Source organism: Ovis aries, chromosome 3, assembly GCF_016772045.2.
Source record: "Ovis aries strain OAR_USU_Benz2616 breed Rambouillet chromosome 3, ARS-UI_Ramb_v3.0, whole genome shotgun sequence".
In the NCBI taxonomy this organism is placed as follows: Eukaryota; Metazoa; Chordata; class Mammalia; order Artiodactyla; family Bovidae; genus Ovis; species Ovis aries.
This window is the reverse complement of record NC_056056.1, coordinates 49,451,187-49,470,922: the sequence shown is the minus strand read 5'-3', so window position 1 is coordinate 49,470,922 and position 19,736 is coordinate 49,451,187. Positions and strand designations below refer to the sequence as shown.

Here is a 19,736-nt window from a genome sequence, read left to right as displayed (position 1 = left end):
TCCTTTTCATTATAGGGAACTGGAATGCAAAAGTAGGAAGTCAAGAAACACCTGGAGTAACAGGCAAATTTGGCCTTGGAATGCGGAATGAAGCAGGGCAAAGACTAATAGAATTTTGGCAAAAAAATGCACTGGTCATAGCAAAAACCCTCTTCCAACAACACAGGACAAGACTCTACACATGGACATCACCAGACGGTCAACACCTAAATGAGATTGATTATATTCTTTGCAGCCAAAGATGGAGAAGCTTGATACAGTCAACAAAAACAAGACCAGGAGCTGACTGTGGCTCAGATCATGAACTCCTTATTACCAAATTCAGACTGAAATTGAAGAAAGCAGGGAAAATGGCTAGACCATTCAGGTATGACCTAAATCAAGTCCCTTATGATTATACAGTGGAAGTGAGAAATAGATTTAAGGGCCTAGATATGATAGATAGAGTGCTTGATGAACTATGGAATGAGGTTTGTGACATTGTACAGGCGACAGGGATCAAGACCATTCCCATGGAAAAGAAATGCAAAAAAGCAAAATGGCTGTCTGGGGATGACTTACAAATAGCTGTGAAAAGAAGAGAAGCAAAAAGCCAAGGAGAAAAGGAAAGATATAAGCATCTGAATGCAGAGTTCCAAAGAATAGAAAGAAGAGATAAGAAAGCCTTCTTCAGCGATCAATGCAAAAGAAATAGAGGAAAACAGAATGGGGAAGACTAGAGATCTCTTCAAGAAAATTAGAGATACCAAGGGAACATTTCATGCAAAGATGGGCTTGATAAAGGACAGAAATGGTATGGACCTAACAGAAGCAGAAGATATTAAGAAGAGGTGGCAAGACTACACAGAAGAACTGTACAAAAAAGATCTTCACGACCTGGATAATCACGATGGTGTGATCACTCATCTAGAGCCAGACATCCAGGAATGTGAAGTCAAGTGGGCCTTAGAAAGCATCACTACGAACATGAGTCTGAGCGAACTTAGGGGGATAGTAAAGGAAAGGAAAGCCTGATGTGCTGCAGTCCATGGGGTTGCAAAGAGTTGGATACAATTTAGTGACTGAACAACAACAATATAAGGCAACAAAGATTTTGGAAATGTAATTAAAATTACATTTGCTTCTATTTGCAGCAAAGAATCCACTTACAATGCAGGAGACCTAGGTTCAATCCCTGGGTCAAGAAGATCCCTGAAGAAAGGAACGACTACTCACTCCAGCATTCTAGGCTGGAAAATTCCATGGATAGAGGATCCTGGTGGGCCACAGTCCATGGGGTTGCAAACAGTCAGACACAACTGAGAGACTAACACTTTCACTCTTCACGTTTACAGTTGGAGGATCTTTAAATGTACAACTAGGGGTGGGGGGAAAGTTTTTTCTCTTTCAAGGCAAAGAAGGAAAATCATTCCTCAAAACCCAGCAAATCTGACTGTGAGATCTTTAATTCTGTGCAGTCTCCTCAGTCTCTCTTTTTATTTTTCTTTTTTTGCAGTGGAGCAAGAAATCAAAATCTAACCCAAGTTATGGAAAACAAGACAGTGATGGCTATAAAGGGAGTGATATGAAGCAGCAGAGTTTCTTTTACCTCCCACATCCAATATATGTGCTTCACAGAAGACAAAAATAACAGGTCCACAGAATACAATGGCTAGAATTACAAAAATCCATTCGTCCAAGTGTGGTTGAAGACAGGAAAGACAAGTGAGAGATTAAATGGCACAGAGAGGAAAAGTCCTGAAATCAGTCCAGATGTGGGTCTGGCCAGTGCTAGAAAAGAGCTGCAGAAAAACTTGTGGTACTTTCACTTTTCACTGGTGTTTAAAATCCATGCAGGGAGATTCTGCCTTACCTGCGCCAGAGAAAAAAATCCCCATTCCTCAGAGGGACGGGAATGTGCACAGGGCCCTTGGCACAGGGGGTCCTGCCTTCCCTGGTTGGGGAGGTGAACAAGGTAAAGAACTGCCAGGGAGTCCTTCCTGTCCCACCCATCTCCACTGGATGGCAGATGACTCCAGGGACGAGCAGCAAATTGAGTTTGCAGGAGATGGGTGAGGTGAGGGGAACTTCCCTGCAGAAGTGGAGCTACTGAGGACAGACTGAAGGTAGACCATCTTATGGAGGACTCTGTTACTTAAGACAACCACCAAGGAGAAGTGGTGTAATTGGAAAAGATATGCTTTTGCAGAGATCTTTGCTTCATTGGTGCTGAAAATGAATAAAGGAAAGAGGACAGATAAGAGACATCCATTGACTGTGTAGGAGGACTTCATCACTGTGAGAAAACCAAGGGCAAACTGAATCCAAAGTAGTAAAGCCAATTTCTTTTATGTTTGACAACCTCTGATGTATTTCAGTTCCTTTATTGAACCAATGATATTTGAAGCAGTGTAGTGAGTAGAGAAGAGATATATACAGGAGGCCAACCAACTGACCAGCAAGATAGATGGGAAAAGACTCACAAACATCCTCTGGAGGAGGAAGAGAGCCCGCAGCACAAGGTTGAAGAGCATATCAACTATTATTCAGCTGATGCTAGGGAGTGAGTGAGGCTTCCTCTCTGATACCTCAAATGCCAGCTCAGCTACATCCTGAAACAAAATAGGGTTCACAGCTTTGCTAAACACAAACAGGAGAAGCATCCAAAGAACACTGAAATTTGATGTGAGGAAGCATTCCAACTGCAAACAAACGTTCCCATGTCATGATGGGTCACCAGTAATTTGGGCCATTACTGACTGAAGCACAGGAACAAACACTCGATAAAACAAGAAGAGACTGAACCAAAACAACGCCACTATTCTAAGTACAGCACTGAAAAATTCTACTGACAATACATGGTTCACACTCCTGCTTCCTTACTATACTCTGGACTCTCCTCTGAACCAGGATCCTGCTTGTTCTTTTTCCACTGTTCCTCTCTCTCTTGCTGAATTCAAGCATCTAGCTTTGAGATGGTATTAATAGAAAGTCCCCAGATGGAGTCTTTGATTCCCCTGGGAAGGCCCTGAAGAAATTTTTGATACTGTCAGCCATCTATCTCTTCACCACCCAAACTATCAACTATACAATGGAGATAGAAGTGTCTCCAAATCTTTCATCATGAAGGACCTGGCAGCTTTGCTGCCATGGTTCCACTGGGCCAGACCCTTTTCCAGCCCTGCCCTTGGCCACCAAAGGTCCACTAGGCTACTCAGCACTATTCTGTACTGGTACTCTGGTTCCCGCTCAGGCCGGTGTCATGTCCGCTCGGCATGCCCGGACCACATGGGGCCCCTACAAGTTTTAAAAGAGAAAACAATTAAGACAACTGTGGAGAAAAAAGAAATTAAAAATAATCAATCCAAAAGAACACAAAAGACAAAATCTGATGCGACTAACAAAAAAAAAAAAAAACAACTAGCAGTTAGATAAATTTTAATCAAGAGCCTCAATGACTCCATTAACGTTATCTGTCTAAACACCCCAATAAAAGGTAAAGATTTTCAAAGTGGAAAAAAATCCACCTATATGCTATTTATAAGAAATCCACTTTAATTATAAAGATATACATGAGTTAAACTGAAATGATGGAAAAATCCAATCTACTTTTTTAAAAAGCTTGTATATTTATATTAGTATGGAAAGAAACAGATTTTAATACAAAAAGTACTAGGTCCAGAAGATCGTTATTCAAGGATAAAGAAATAAATTTCCAATGAATATATAACAACATTAAAAGTGAAAGCAACTAAGAAAAATTCTCAAAATTGCAAAACTGAAAGAATGCAAAGAAAAATAGACAAATCCATTATGATATATGCAGTTACTTGTTAGTGGATAGAAGGAGCATGGAAAAGGACCCTCCGCTGTGGGCCTCTGTTCTTGGTAAGGATACAAAGAGGAATCTGAGGTCTTACCCATGGCAAAAACAAGATTATTGATGAAACAACTGGAAAAACAGCTCAAGGGAGAGATGGGCCAAGCCAAGAGAGGCACTGGACCCTGGTTTATTGAAGGAAGAACATAAAGAACACCTCAGCAGAGGTGGACCAAGCCAAGAGAGGCTCTGGCGCCTGAATGATGAGGTATGCAGGTTTTTCAAGACAGGGCTTTTAGATGTTCATTCAGGTGGGCATGGACTGAGAGTTTTGATTGACAGTCTGTAATGAAAGAGATCCCAGTTTGATTCCTGGGTAGGGAGGATCCACTGGAGAAGGGATAGGCTCCCCACTCCAGTAATCTTGTAAGTCCCTTGTGCCTCAGTTGGTAAAGAATCCGCCTGCAATGCAGGAGACCTGGGTTCAATCTTTGTGTCAGGAAGATCTCCAGGTGAAGAGAAAGGCTACCCACTCCTGTAAGTAGAGAATTCCATGGACTTAGTCCATGGGTTTGCAAAGAGTAGGACATGACTGAGTGACTTTCACTTTTTCTTGAAGTTACATAACCACAGCTCTATTGTACATGTCTTTCCCATAATTCAATCTGTTATAATCATATGTATGCATGTATAGAATATTTATGAACCTTTAATTGGCTCCCTGCTGCCTAAGGCCACCTGAGGACACAGCTGTGCATCAAAGGTGCATATGCGGGAGTTGGAGAAGCCCCTGTAGTTATTTGCATCCACTATGCATCTAGGGTGCAGGCGTCAGAGTTGGACCCATCTCTATGCTTATTTTGTAGCGTATCTGCAAGCTCTTCTGGGCCACATTGGGGCATGTCTAGGGTGGGGTTTAGATATCAGCTTGAATCTTTTTTAGCTAGGCCACACATCCTTGCTTATGCCTAACTTCCTGTTTAACATTACCTTTCAGTAATTAGTAGAATAACAGTAGAACTAGTACATAAAAAATCAGTGTGTTTATATGTATAGAAGCCCTGAACAACCCTAAAGACTTATCAGTTAACATGTGCAGAACACTCCACCCACAGCAGCCAAATATGCATTCTAAAATATGTTCACCTGGAACATTCACAAACAGAATATTTTTCTGAGTTGTAAAACAAAGCTTAGCAAATTGAAAAAATTAAAATATATGAAGTTTTTTTCCCCAGATTAAAACAGATTAAGCCAAATATTGATAATACCTAAATTTATGGAAAATCTCAAATATTAATATTTTAAGTTAAAACAACACACTTCTAAATACACCACGGTTCAAAAATAAAATCACAAGAGAAATTAGAATATATTTTGAGTTGGTTGAAAATGAAGACACAACATATCTTCATTTGGTAAAGTCATCATAACTGAAAAGTTATAACATTTCAGGCTTATGTTACAAAGACACGTAGGTCTCAATTCATTGACCTAAGGTCCCACATCGAGAAACTGGAAAAAGAGGAGCAAATTAAACTCAAGGCAAGAATAAGGAAGGGAATAGTAAATATAAGAGCAGAAACTGAAAATTAAAAGCACAATACAAAATATTAATAAACCAAACCTGGTTCTGTGAAAAATAATTAATGAAGTTGATAAACCTCTAACCACTTTAAACCAAGAAAAAAAAAGCACAGATCATAAATATTAAAAATAAAATTGAGTCTATCTCTAACATAGAAAGAGTAAACAGAATTAATGAATACTAAAAACAACTCTGTGTCTGTAAATTTCATAATTTTTATAAAATAGAAAATTCTCAAAAGACAGAGTATCATATTCACATTAAAAATAGATACATAAGTACTATATATTAAAGAAATAAATTCATGTCAATAAATAAAAGTCAGGGATTTGATGGAAAATTCTGCCTAATTTTATAAAATATTTATAAAGGAAGCAATACTTATTCTACAAAAACTATGAACACAGATAAGAAGGGGACAATTTTCAACTGTCCTTAACAAGGTCAGAATCTCTCAGATAATCACACTAACGACATTACAGGAAAATAAAAATAGACTAATATTTGTCGTAAGCACAGATATCTATATTTTAAATTATCAGAATTTCAAAGCAAACAATATCATGACGAAGTGTAGTTTATCTAGGGAAAGCAAAGTTCTTTTTTTATTGTTATTTAAAAATTTCACTAAATTTGGGAACATTTTGCCTGATATTCTTCAAATACAATATTTTATTTGACCTATTGTCTCTCTTCTCAGGAATTGAATCAACATTACATGTGCATTCTTTACCAACTGAGCTATCAGGGAAATTTATCTTCTTCTAGGCCTTACTACCAATTATACTTTATACATAGACAGTATGTATGTATGTGTGTAATATATGTTACTTACATAATTGACAAATATTCAGTCAGTCTTTTCTTACTGCCTCGTAAGGATCCCTGAACCTTGTCTCAAAGGTTTCAGTTGTTTTTGAATCTTTTTTTTTAGGTAGGATAATTTTTGTTAATCTATCTTCAAGTTCACTAAGTCTTTACCATTCTACTATACAGTTTATCCAGAGAATATTTTCACCTCAGATATTGTATGCTACCTCTAATACTTAAATTTGATTATATATTATATAATTGCTTTACCTGCTGATATATTCTTTTATTTATTATAATATTTTCAAGTGTACAACACTAAACCTTTGAGTATATTTGGTGAAAATCTTTTGGATCAACATCATCTTGTGGGAAAGCACCTTTGATCTGGAATTTGTAGTCATGATAAACTCTTCCTTGCACTCTCCTAAAAGCACATTCTTTGACTTCTATAGCTTTATGTTCAGTGATAATGAATGATGCATGAAGGGTATCTCAATAATATGTTGTGAACAGGTAGACATTATATATGTGTACTATTTTCAAAGTTTATACTAACTGGAGCTGGAGGCATTGTTTTACCTGCTCTCATACAGCTATCAGGCATCATGAGATCAAGAAAGTTCCCAAGATTCTGTGAACAGAATTTTAAGAGATGTTATGGGGAGAGAGGTGGGAGGGGGTTCATGTTTGGGAACGCCTGTAAGAATTAAAGATTTTAAAATTAAAAAAATTAAAAACTAAAAAAAAATAAAAATTAAAAAAAAATAAAGTTAATCTAGCATGCCTAGAAACCTGTGGCTAATAAAGGGACACTGGCAGTTTTCACACAATCTATATCGGCATTTTCAGATAACCCTTCACTCTTCTGAGTAAAACTGATGCCTGTCTGGTTCCCTAAAATTAGTTTCAATGGAAATGCCCTTCTTCCCATTTCTTATTCATAATGTCAGCTACTTTTATAACAGCTGCATTTGGAATATATTCATCTTGTCATGAAAAGCAAATCTACCATCGATTGCTGAATGTAAGACAGCAAGGAGGTTTGATGGTATTCATAGACCATATCACACTTCTTTTGAGATGTCTTTGCCATCAGAAAATAATGTGAATAGTTTGAAAAGGTTCGCTGACAAACCTCTAGCGTGCTACTGAAATGTCATTTATCTCTGCACTCATATTGATTTTCATGAAGAGCTGAAATTTGAAATATACTTAATATTTGAATTTTGTACTTCTGTAAAAGCTATAAATATGTTACTCAAAAACTTTAAAAATATTAACTGGCATTTTGAAAAGGTATTATCATAAATTGTAAGTATGGTTTTGAAAACAATTCAGGAGAATTATATTTAAATATGCTTTTTCTAAGTGTACCATTTTTACAGTGAGAATAATGAATACAAGATGATATGAAATAAAGTTTCAGTTTTTAACTTACTTAAAAGGCAGTTTTCAATTAATTCAAAATAATACACAAAGGGTAAGTTTATAGAATTGATGTCCTAGATGTATTTCCGCAAATATGATAGTAAATATAAACAAGGTAATCTTTTTTAAAAAACCTTGCTTATTTTACTCATCAGGTTAATGACTAAAAGAGGATAATATATAAAAATTTAAACAAAAGTAAAATATTGATAAATTGGTGGTTGTAAATATGAAAGTCCTTTAAAATAACATGTGGTTTTTCTGTGGATTATCTTTTCCTATGAACATTCTAAGGTGTGAAGAGCTTGCATTGAAGAGGAAAAATTAAAATTTTACATAAACTCCTGTTCATTCTGCCCTGTAACTCAGCTTGCTCCTTGCAAAGTCTGGATCACATAGATCATGTAGTTTCAGAAAGTGGGGACTTAGAATATTAGGAACTGGAGCTTATCTCACTCACCCTTGCCCTGTTCTTTGCAATTGCCCAGCCCCTGCAAACCTGCTTAATCACGCCTGTCCTTGTAAAGGTCAGGCAGCCCCCTCCCTGTCTTGACTGCTGTCCCTGCACACGTGAAACCCTTAGTTTAAACCAGCCTATTAGCAGCAAGTATAGCCCACTATAGTCGGTCTATAAAAACTCTGTAACCCATTTGTTCAGGGTTCAGAGCTTGGAGTGCTAACTCCTTTGGGCCCGCCAGCCTTATAAACCTGAGTTTTCCAACTCTTCAAGTGTGGTGCTTGGTTTCTCGATTACTGGTTTCTGCAACAGTATTTTATAGGATTTTTTTCTACACACAATATAGCACAAATTTATTTTAATAAAATATATTTTTATATATAGTTCAAAATATTAACAGATCTCCTGTTCTGGGTTCCAATCATCTATTGTGCATTTATTAAAACATAAAAAATTGCAAAGCAACATAAAATAATTAAGGTAGATTTAGAAGAAATAAGAATTATTATTTTGTTTCACAAATTAAAACAAATCTCTTTACTTTTTGGAGTTTTTAGAAATGTAAGTGTATTATGTCAAATGGGAAAATTTTAGAGGGATTTTAAAGAAAGGGGTAATATCATAAATATTTTAAAGTTTCTATACAATTTGACACAATAGAACATCTGTAACAACAAATGGCTAGTAAATATCGAAGAAAATCATTAAGAAAAATAAGTCCAAAACTTGACTGTGGAACAAATAAGGCTGTTTACTACTATAAAACTCTTAAATTGTTACTTAGAGCTTAGCTAGATTGACTCTTAGCCATCCTTCTTCATTGTTACAAGTCTGAAGATTCAGATGACTTTTCTAATTCTTTTATGATATTATTGTTAATTTTATAAGCTTTTCAAGTTTTATTCTCAATTTCTTATATTTTCTGATTCCCAAAGCAGTATGATAAACATAATCTAAAAGGCACAAAATCATTAAACTGTAACCTTCCTGAACTCTGGGTGTCAAAATGGTGTTTACTATCACTAGAAAACATTTCAGTGCTTTTGTAATCTATTTAAAACCATATGGATGTCACCAAATGGTCAATAATGAAATCAGATTGATTGTATTCTTTGAAGCCAAAGATGGAGAAGCTCTGTACATTCAGCAAAAACAAGACCTGAAGCTGACTGTGGCTAAAATCATCAACTCTTTATTGGAAAATTCATGCTTAAAATAAAGCTGGTAGGGAAAACCACTAGGCTGTTCAGGTATGACTTAAATCAAATCCCTTATGATTATACAGAGGAGGTGACAAATAGATTCAAGGGGTTAGATCTGGTACAAGCCTGAAGAACTACGGACAGATGTTTGTAACATTATCCAGGAGATGGTGATCAAGACCACTCCAAAGCACAAGAAATGCAAGAAGGAGAAATGGTTGTCTGAAGAGGCCTTACAAATAGCTGAGAAACGAAGAGAAACAAAAGGCAAAGGAGAAAGGGAAAGATATACTCAATTGAATGCAGAGTTCCAGAGAATAGCAAGGAGGGATAAGAAAGCCTTCTTAAGTTAACAATGTAAATAAATAGAGGAAAACAATAGAATAGTGTATTGCTGACCCTGTTTTTGATGCCAGTTGTTTTGCTGTATCTCACTGTCCACACTACTTGCTGAATCCAGGGTAGGCAAGGTGCAAGCTAAGAGGCCAGAAAAAGATGCCAGGAGCCTTAGGAACTGCAGACACATCTCTTCTCTTCTGGCTGGCACAACAGCTGGAGCAGCAGACGTAACATAACACAACATAACTACACACAACCTCTCTCCTGGATGACACAGTGGCCATAACAAAATTTCCTCCTGGCTGATGAAATAGCTGTAGCAGCATTCACAGTATATTCTCTCCTCTCATGACAGACACAGCCATGACACAGCAGTAATTCCCCTCACTTTATGGATGAAGCTCCTACATATGTACAGCACAAAGTAGCTCATGACCAAGCGAGTAACTCGTGACACACATGTGCAGTGCTATGGCAACAGAGCCTGAACATGCCATCTTGGCTAATTTACTCTCTCCCCACAAATAGGAAAGATGAGAGATATATTCGAGAAAATTGGAGATACCAAGGGAACATTGAATACAGAGATAGGCACAATAAATGAAAGAAATGGCAAGGACATAACACAAGAAGAGATTAAGTAAAGACGGCAAGAATATACAAAAGAAGTATAAAAAAATTATTAAAGACCTAGATAACCATGATGGTATGGTCATTCACCTGGAGCCAAACATCCTGGAGCATAAAGTAAAATGGCCTTAGGAAGTATTCCTATGAATGAGTGGAGGTGATGGAATTCCAGCTAAGCTATTTAAAATCCTAAAAATGATGCCATTTATATGCTGCATTCAATATGCCAGCAAATTTCCAAGACTCAGCAGTGGCCATAGAACTGGAAAATGTCAATTTTCATACCAATCCCAAAGAAAGGCAATGCCAAATAGTGTTAAAACTACCATAGAGCTGTGCTCACTTCACATGCTAGCAAGGTAATACTGAAAATCTTTCAAGCTAGGCTTCAGTGTTACATGAACTGAGAACTTCCAGAAGAGAAAGCTGAATTTAGAAAAGGCAGAGGAACCATAAAACAAATTTTCAACATCTGCTGGATCATAGAAAAAGCAAGAAAATTCTAGAAAAATATATACTTCTGCTTCACTGACTATGCCAAACTTTGACTGTGGATAACAACAAACTGTGAAAATTTTTGAAAGAGGTGGGGAGGTCAGACCACCTTTCCTGCCTCTGGGGAAACTTGCACATGGGGCAAGAAGCAGCAGTTAGAATTGGACATGGAACAATTGACTCATTCAAAATTGGGAAAGTAGTATGTCAAGGCTGTGTATTGTCACCCTGCTTATTTAACTTCTATGCAGAATACATCATGGGAAATGCCAGACTGGATGACTCAGAAGCTGGAATCAAGATTACTAGGAGAAATACCAACTACCTCAGATATGCAGATAATACCACTTTAATGGCAGAAAGTGAAGAGGAACTAAAGAGTCTCTTGATGAGAGTGAAAGAAGAGAGTTAAAAAGTTGGCTCAAACTGAACATTCAAAAACTAAGATCATGGCATCTGGTCCTATCATTTCATGGCAAATAGATCGGGAAAAAGTGGAAACAGTAACAGATTTTATTTTCTTGGACTTCAAAATCACTGCAAATAGTGACTGTGGCTACAAAATTAAAAGACACTTACTCCTTGGAAGAAGACCTATGACAAACCTAGAGAGCATAGTAAAAAGTACAGATATCACTTTGCTGACAAAGGTACATATAATTAAAGCTATAGTTTTTCCAGTAGTCATGTAGGGATGTGAGAGTTAGACCATAAAGAAGGCTGAGCACTAAAGAACTGATGCTTTCAAATTGTGCTGCTGAAGAAAACTCTTGAGAGTCCCTTGGATAGAAGCCTGGAGAGCAAACTAGTGAATCCTAAATGAAATCAACCCTGAATATTCATTGGGAGGACTACTTCTGAAGCTGAAGCTCCAATAATTTGACCACATGATGCAAAGAGCCAACTCACTGGAAAAGACTCTGATGCTGAGAAAGATTGAGGGCAGGAGGAAAAGGGGGTGACAGAAGATAAGATGGTTGGATGGTATCACCTACTCAAGGGATATGAGTTTGAGTAAACTCTGGGAGATATTGAAGGACAGAGAATGGTTGCATGCTACAGTCAATGAGGTTGCAAAGAGTCAGACATGACTTAGCAACTGAACAACAACACAATCCATTTTAACTTAGATCATAATAAGGAAGTGACTCTTTATGAATATCTCTTTTATTAACCCATTTGACTCTGTCTTAGCCATCACCACCATAATATGAGATACCATACACTCCTCATTTATTTAATGAAATAGCAATCTAAATGGTCTCCATCTATCTACACAAATATTTTCACAATTTTTGGGTCATCATTTCTTTGACAGAAAGTTATTTGTGAACAACAGCTCAATATATGTGTTTTGATTCATTATTTTTAAAAGTATCAGTCAGTCAGTTCAGTTGCTCAGTTGAGTCCAACTCTTTGCGACCCCATGGACAGCAGCACACCAGGCTTCCCTGTCCATCACAAACTCCTGGAGCTTACTCAAACTCATGTCTATTGGGTCAGTGATGTCATCCAACCACTTCATCTTCTATTGTCCCCTTCTCATGCCTTGAATCTTTCCCAGCATCAGAGACTTTTCCAACGAGTTAGTTCTTTGCATCAGGTGGCCAAAGTATTGGAGTTTCAGCTTCAGCATTAGTTCTTCCAATGAATATTCAGTTTAAAGGGATAAGATTGTCTAAATAGTTTTTTTCTTTCCTTCTAATATACAGCTTCATACCTTTCTTTCTAGGTTACTGCCACAAAGTGGACTCCACTGTTGCTGAATATATTTCAGAAATAGTCATGTTGTTTACTTAGTTAAGATTTGTTAACACAATCCTTTCTGAGAATAAATACTGAAGTCCTTAACTATAAAGCCCTGCATTATTTGATCTGGCCCAAACTCTTCAGAATTCTCTTTTATCATTCTCTGTTGCTCAGTGCATTCTACTAGTGGCTTGGGTTCACTTTCTTGGTCTGCTCATGTTATCCAGCACAAGGCCTTCATTCATTTTACATGAAGAAATCACATTATTTTGCAGACTGTAGAATGGATTGAGACGAAGCTTTAGTGGAGACCAGGAGACTATTTAGGGGATGTTATCATAATGGTAGAGAGAAATGCTTCTGCCTTTAGCTGTAGCAGTTGAGGTCAATGTAGAGATGGTAGATTTGGGAAATGTTTAGAAAATGCAGATGTCATAACTAGGTAGTTAGTTGAATATGGGCAATGAAGTGACTGCTGGTTTAGAATGATTTTCTAGTTTGGGGCTTAGGAAATTTTCCTTAGGAAACCTAGAAGGATAAACAGATTTGGAGGGGAAAAGTCATGATTAATTTTAGACATCCTGGTTTTAAGACTTAGGGCTATAATCAGTTGTGTGTCAAAAGCAAGTCAAATGCTGGTTTAGATATTTGGGTTTTTTTAAGTAATTAGTAGATAAAAGACCTTGATGCTGGGAAAGATTGCAGGCAAAAGAAATTGGCAGCAGAAGATGAGATGTTTAGATAATATCACCAACTCAGTGGACATTAATTTGAGCAAACTCTGGGCCATAGTGGAGGACAGAGGAGCCTGGCGTGCTACAGTGCATGGTGTCACAAAGAGTCAGACATGATTGAGTGAATATATATGTATATATACATATATATATAATTTTAAATATTTATATACTTATATAAAGTATATAATGAAATACATTATTTAATTTTTAAATTTCTTTTTTGTCCCAGATACTTGATATGTTAACAGCATAATGAGCCATAGCAAAGTTGTCCTTTATAATATTCCTCATTGTTAAACATAAACTGAAAAAGAAACTTAACAACAACAGGTCAGATATCTTAGAGCAGATTTGCAACATCCTTAGCCTAACTCTCCCTAAAGGTAAAATTTGAAATACATAGATAAAAGAATGTACATCCTTTATTTTGAGCAACCTTCTTTAACATTGTCTGTCTTTCCTGAAGCTTTCCAAGATGTGGGTGGCTGAAATTGCAGATTATGCTCTTTGTCAAAATCTAGAGTGCAGCTATGCAAGGCTTCTGATTAACAAAATAGTCATATAACTTAGTGGTAAATAGAAAGCAAGGAGAGGCAGGCTTACTCTTGTACAAATTCAGGAGGCTAATCAGTAAGAAATGACTGACCAATATGATTCAGTGTAGAATTAAACCCCAGCAACATCTGTGGACAGCGTCATCTTTAGAAATAATTATGGATGATTGGGAGCACAAAAATTTATGTTGTAAGATTTACCCATGCTAATTATAGTCTATAGTTTTTTTTTTTTTAACAGCAGATATTTTCAATTGCTCACCAAGGGTACTCAAGTCATGCAATTTCCTACCAAAAGTAAGTAGATACTAGTATTAATCTAACTCAGAGAAGACAATGGCACCCCACTCCAGTACTCTTGCCTGGAAAATCCCAGGGATGGAGGAGCCTGGTGGACTACAGTCCATGGGGTCGCTAAGAGTTGGACATGACTGAGTGACTTCACTTTCACTTTTCACTTTCATGCATTGGAGAAGGAAATGGCAACCCACTCCAGTGTTCTTGCCTGGAGAATCCCAGGGACGGCGGAGCCTGGTGGGCTGCTGTCTATGGGGTCGCACAGAGTTGGACACAACTGAAGTGACTTAGTTTAGCTTAGCTTAGCTTAGTTCATCTAACTAGGCTTATGATTTAAGGTGTTTTAGAGTTGTATCATTTAAGTTGATAAGATTTGCTTGTCAAAAATGTTAATATTATTATTGTCATCTATTTGGAGTTCCTTAGATAGTTAGGCCAGTTACCAAATGAAGTCATTTTTGTATGTAATGAAAAAATTATGTCATAAGCTTGGAGAAAATGAATTTATTCTTAATGACAGGCTGGCATGCATCCAGTTCATCCCAAATAAATTTTGAGTAATAAAAGTAAATATTATGCAAAATCTATTTGGGATGAACGGGGATATTCCCAACCCAGGGATTGAACAAGGTTTCCTGAATTGCAAGCAGGTTCATTACCATCTGAGCCACCAGGGGAGCCCCATAAAAGTAAAAATTAAACAAAGAGGAATTTATGAAACATACAATCTTTAATACCACTTAACATTATTATCTGACTTGCCAAGACACTATACTTGTATACATTATACTCAGGTGATGCTAAAACGCATGTGTTCTTAAACCACCATTAACCAGGGTCATAAAAATAATTCATAGACTTTAGACATACCAGTTTTATTTCATGAAGTTATAATGTGCAAAATTCAATAAAATTTTCAAAAATATTGCATTTTTTCTAACATACATCTTGGTGAAAGAGAAACTAACAGGATTTAATATGGAATACTCATGCTAAAAGGCTATTAACTCTTCATGGCTTCATAAGCTTCAGCACATTAAATTATATTTATTGAACAGCCATATGTTTCAAGCATCTGGAAGAGATTCATGGCAAGGAATCAATCAAAATCTCATGTAATTTTATTACTGTTTTCAACAAACAGCTCATTTGGACAAGACAATGCATTCATTCATTCATTCATTCTACAAATAGCCATTGAGTTTCTCATTTGTTCCAGTGACTAGGCTGGGTGAAGGTCTGGGGATACAGCAGTTAAAAAATGTATATTCTTTTAGCTCTAATATATCTCTAAAGCTCATGACTTGCTGAGAGTTTTTTATGTGGTTGGTAGTGTGTTAAATGTTTTACATAAATTACTTCACAATTCTCTTAGTAAATTTTTGAACAGATACTATAAGTGAGTGATAGTCACTCAGTCATGTCCACCTCTTTGTGACCCCGTGGACTGCCAGGCTCTTTTGTCCATGGAATACTCCAGACAAGAATACTGCAGTGGGTTTCCATTTCCTTCTCCAGGACAGATACTGTGTTCTATGCATAATTTTCTTGCTTGGCCTATGGAGGTTCAGAGAATTTAAATACAATTTGCCCAAATTCATGTAACTAGCAAGTGTCAGGGCTGCGGTTTACACCTGAGTAGTTAGACTTCACAGTGTTCACATTTTGTCAGCAGCTATATATGATTTGAGGGCAAATGAAATAGAGCTTGCAACTTTGAAATATTCTCCTAAAATACTTCTATGGGGAAATAACATACCAATATATTCTAGAATTTGAGAAAGAAGATTTAAGGTTGTACCTCTGTATCTGGCAGTTTTAAGCACTGCAACTTTAAGGGTATTGTTAATCTGTGGGAGTTTTAATTCCACTTCCTATTAAAATTTTATAGCATCAATAAAGTAATACATTGTGACACTGGGTTCCAAATATATGCCAAATTAATTCTAATTTGATGTTCTCAAGAGGAACTGGGTTCTAATTAGTGTCTCCTTGAGAAACTTCCCTGGTGGCTCAGAGGTTAAATCTTCTGCCTCCAATGTGGGAGACCCGGGCTTGATCCCTGTATTGGAAGATCCCCTGGAGAATCCCATGGACTGAGGAGCCTGGAAGGCTACAGTCCACTGGGTCGCAAAGAGTCAGACACGACTGAGTGACTTCACTTTCACTTTGAGAAAAACTATATTAAAAAGGGGTCTGCAAAGGAATGGACACTTGGGTGAAAAAAGAAAAAAGAAAAAAAAAAAACACTAAAAGAGGAAATTAAAAGCTACCTAAAACAAACTTCTTATTTTGTTAAGGATGGACCTGAAAGTGATGGATAAATAGTTCAGGCCATTCTGTTTCAGATGTCTGAAAAACTCAAGTTTTAATTGAATTACTCTTCAGACCAACTTGGGTCTGATATTTGGTTTTTTCTCCTGGGATATATTTCTGTTTTTTATTTTTTTTCCTAATTTGGAGCAGATTTCTGATTGAGATTATGCAATATCAGTCTTCTATGAAGTTCAGAGATCAGTAACATAGCTCAAAGCAGTTTTCACCCTGCAGGGCCAAATTAAAGATAAAAAGGGATGAAGGGAGAAATGATCATTGAAATATAAATATTTCATCTTTATTAACTCATAAAGCAGGTAAGATGGAGTTTTTAAAAAGGTGAATGGTGTTATGTAAAATCTTGATTTTTTTGATGTGATTGTTTTCCCTACCGTTGGTGACTTCTGAAGTTAAAAGAAAAAGGTCTACACTGGAAAATTTGTCATTTATGTTCTGAATCTTAACTGAGATGAATCAGTTTGGGACAACTTTTTAATTAGTTTAATGCAGTTAGGATTATCTCATATGGGAAAGCTTCTTCAAGAAAATATCTTTAAACAATTAACTTTGCAGAAACATACTGGAAATGTTTACAGGAAACAGTAAAGCACTAATATACATTCCCAGTGCTCTATTCCTTTATCTTCCTCCAATTGCTTATTCTCTCTTTTTATTACTAAAATTCTATTGAAGACATGACAATAACTGCAACAAAAACACAAATGCTCTCAATGCTAAACTATAAAGCTGATAATCAACATAATTTGAAACATTGGAATGATGCTCTAATAAAGGCACCTGGTTCAAAAAGAGAAAAACAAAACAAATGTGTGTCTCAGAAGCTGCCCAGAAATCTGCTCTTGAAACTATCACCATACTGCAAGGATACTGTAAATCACATTTTCCATTTGCGGACTCAGAAACTAGGGTTCTGTAGCTCTAGAAAATGAAACAGTTGTTTATGTGTGAGCCAGGTGGAAGGCTGGTGCCCCCTTTTCCTTCTGCTCTCATCTGTTCATTAGATACTCCATTTTCTGAAAGCAATTTGGTGGGGAATGACCAAGGAGGTGTTGAGTTTAAGGTCTTCCTTTTGAGATGAAGCTCTTAGAAATATTAGATTTTACTATAGGAAAAGGGAATGAGACTCCATATCATTTAATGTATAGAAATGCAGTTTTCCAGGTAGTGTAAGTATGTTTAGAACACTCTTCTCAAACTCTTTGATCACTCCATTTCTAAAAAGTGACTATCCATCTTTCTTATTGGTGTATTTATTTACAAATTATATATATATATATATATATATATATATATATGACAATTGTGATGTTATTTATGTTATAAAGCATGAACAATGTGTGAATACAAGAACTAAACAAAGTTTTAAAAATATCTATGATATTGACTAATGGTATAATTGGGTTTTGTTGTTGTAGTTGTTTGTTTATTTAGTTGCTAAGTCCTGTCTGACTCTTTTGCAACCCAATGGACTGTAACCCACCCAGGCTCCTCTGTCCATGAGATTTACCAGGAGGAATGGATGGCCATTTCCTCCTGCAAGGGATCTGCCTGACCCAGGGATTGAGCCCATGTCTCCTGCACTAGCAGGCAAATTCTTTACCACTGAGCCACCAGGGAAGCCCACTGGCATAATATTCTTCAATAATTTTAGTGAGAGAAATTTGATTACATTTATTTTGTAATTTGAAAGTATTGATTGGATGCTTTGTGATGCAATAGCTCCTAAGTGTGGTTTTAAGTTAAATTAATTTCTCTATGTGACTTTACTATCTGTCATTACTGAAAATGATAGCCCATAAAGGGCTATAGATCTAAATGAAAATAAGACTTCAGTGGTACTACTGTCAACTACCAATTGGTACTTCCCATCTTCCTCTACAAGAATTAATTCATGTGTTGTGGCAGTTACTGACCTTCAATACTGCCTGAAAGGAGTTCAGGGTGGAGAGCAGAAATGAAGCACTCTGCGCTCTGGGAGAAACTGGCAGGACAGGACTTCAGATAGATATTTTTAGGAGCTAATGTTATGAGCCCAGTTCTTATACCTCTTATATCTCATCATATATAAAAGCACTAAAATCCTTTACGGTGGCAACTGTTTCTCATGACTAGCAGAAACCTTCTGAAAAATAGGTGCTTGATTGCATGTATTCCTCCTTCATGAAAATCACATATATGCTGACCTTCCCCCTGCCTCTTCTGAGCAGTTTCTCAGAGCTATCTAAGGTACTGTCTCCTGGGCTGCAATCCTCATTTTGCCCTAAATAAAGCTGGACTCTCAACTCTAACTTTGTGCCTTTTTTTTTAAATAAGTTGACACTACTTCATACATTTATTTTATATTCTTTTCTACCTATATGCAAAATTTTATTTAAAAATTTGTTTGGAAAATTTCTGTGATGATGTGAAAGAAGCTTTTAGTAATATAAATAAATAAACTAAAGAGAGACATGGGATAGATCTCTGTTTCTTCAGCTGCAAAGATAATAATCAATCTGATTTCAGTATCGACCTGCTAGTGATGTCCATGTGTACAGTAATCATTTGGATTGTTAGAAAAGGGTGCTTACTATGACTAGCATATTCTCCTGACAAAACGATTAGCCTTTTCCCCATTTCATTTTATACTCCAAGGTCTAACTTGCCTATTATTCTGGGTATCTCTTGAATTCCTACATTTGCATTCCAGTCTCCTATAATGAAAAGGACATCTTTTTTTTGGTGTTGTAGGTCTTCATAGAATCAGTCAACTTCATCTTTTTCAGAATCAGTGGCTGGGACATAGACTTGGATTACTGTGATGTTGAATGATTTGTCTTGGAAATGAACCGAGATCATTTTTGAGGTTGCACTCAGGTACCACGTTATGGACTCTTGTTGACTATGAGGGCTGCTGCAATTCTTCAAAGGGAGTCTTGTTCTTTTGTAGTAGTGGATATAATGGTCAACGGTTTGTAAAGCTTCCTTGGCCAATCATTTTCCTTTTTGCATTTCTTCTTTGTGAACTAAAATTTATTTTTCTTGGTGAATTAAAATAGACATAAATGGGCCAATTTAATTCAGATGACCATCTTTGGAAAATATCATAATACTGAGAAAGATTGAAGGCACAAGAAGAGGGAAACAGAGAATAAGATGGTTAGATAGCATGATCTACTCACTAGACATGAATTTTAGGAAACTCTGGGGGACAGTGGAGGACAGAGAAGGCTGGCATGCTGCAGTCCATGGGACCTCAAAGAGTCAGACATGACTTAGTGCCAAGAAATAAGAACAATAATGAGGCTGGGGTAGAACTCATGTCAGGAGTA

At 36.6% G+C, this 19,736-nt stretch overlaps 1 pseudogene; it reads right to left on the bottom strand.

The window, feature by feature from the left end:
- Nucleotides 1–2,134: 2,134 nt before the first annotated feature.
- On the bottom strand, nucleotides 2,135–3,036 carry LOC114113592 (etoposide-induced protein 2.4 homolog; annotated as a pseudogene).
- Between the last annotated feature and the right edge of the window lie 16,700 nt (nucleotides 3,037–19,736).